The sequence below is a fragment of the Bos indicus x Bos taurus genome, chromosome 16, assembly GCF_003369695.1.
Source record: "Bos indicus x Bos taurus breed Angus x Brahman F1 hybrid chromosome 16, Bos_hybrid_MaternalHap_v2.0, whole genome shotgun sequence".
In the NCBI taxonomy this organism is placed as follows: Eukaryota; Metazoa; Chordata; class Mammalia; order Artiodactyla; family Bovidae; genus Bos; species Bos indicus x Bos taurus.
Genome location: NC_040091.1, coordinates 22899848 through 22901517, shown reverse-complemented (window position 1 = coordinate 22901517; position 1670 = coordinate 22899848).

The following is a 1670-nucleotide window of genomic DNA, read 5'->3' as shown; positions in this document are numbered from 1 at the left end:
TTTTGGAGAAATGTTTCTTTATAATTATTTACTTTGAGCTCTCTCTCTTATTCACCAGCTTTTTTTGTCTCAAGTTATTTGAAAATGATATATTTTCTACTGTGGGCATTACTTTAATCTTACGGCATCATAATGCAACCTAACTGTGGAAAATTAGGTAATTGACCCTATTCCTTCTAAAGGGAGATTATAATATATGCTATCAAAATTATTTGGACATTCTGCCTACTTTTTTATTTTTTAAGTCTCTGTCCCATGCTTTTAAATAATTTTTCTGTTATTGGATTAAGCGATTGGTTTAACTTAATCATCCCCTAACCCACTACATGTCAAAATTACCTGGGAAGCTTTTCAAAAAATATGAATTCACAGCCCAGTGATTTTGATTCTTTGTTGTTGTCCTGCATAATACTTTAATATGAGTGAAAATTTTACACTTAACTCTATATTTCCAAAATAAGATCATTAACACATTTGAACAGGGTATATCCATATGATGATAATAGTATTTGGCTTACCCTAACAGTTTTAACTGCATATTTCCAATATTTCTTACAGAAACTAAATTTTTATTCACTGTTTTTTCATTTTATATTTTACTGGAGTATAGTTGATTTACAACATTGTATTAATTTCAGGTGTACCACAAACCCATTCAACTATACATATACATACCTTGGCTTTCTCTGGTGTCTCCGATGGTAAAATATCTGCCTGCAATGCAGGAGACCTCCATCTGTGGGTTGGGAAGATCCCCTGGAGAAGGGAATGGCAACCCACTCCAGTATTCTTGCCTAGAGAATTCCATGGACAGAGGAGCTTGGCAAGCTACAGTCCTTGGGGTCCCAGAGTCAGACAAGACTGAGAGACTGACACGCATACACACACATACATACGTAGATTCTTTTCCATATAGGTTATTACAGAGTATAGAGTTCCCTGTGCTATAGAGTAGGTCCTTGTTGGTTATCTATCTTATATATAGTAGTGTGTGTATGTTAATTACAAGATCCTAATTTGTAACATATCTCCCATCCCATGTTTCCCCTTGGGTAATCATGTTCAATTCAGTTCAATCAAACTGAACTGAATGTCTATCGAGTTGGTGATGCCATCCAACCATCTCATCTTCTATCGCCCCCTTCTCCTCCTGCCTTCAATCTTTCCCAGTGTCTGGATCTTTTCCAGTGAGTCAGTTCTTTGCATCATGTGGCAAAAGTATTGGAGCTTAAGCTTCAGCATTAGTCTTGCCAATGAATATTCAGGACTGACTTCCTTTAGGATTGACTGGTTTGATCTCCTGGCAGTCCAAGGGACTCTCAAGAGTTTTCTCCAACACCATAGTTCAAAAGCATCAATTCTTCAGCGCTCAGCTTTCTTTATAGTCCAACTCTCACATCATACATGACTACTGGAAAAACCATAGCTTTGACTAGTTGGACCTTTGTTGGCAAAGTAATGTCTCTGCTTTTTAATACTCCACCTAGGTTGGTCATAGCTTTTCTTCCAAGAAGCAAGTGTCTTTTAATTTCATGGCTGCAATCACCATCTGCAGTGATTTTGGAGACCAAGAAAATAAAGTCTCTCGCTGTTTCCATTGTTTCCCCATCTATTTGCCATGAAGTGATGGGACCAGATGCCATGATCTTAGTTTTTTTGAATGTTGAATT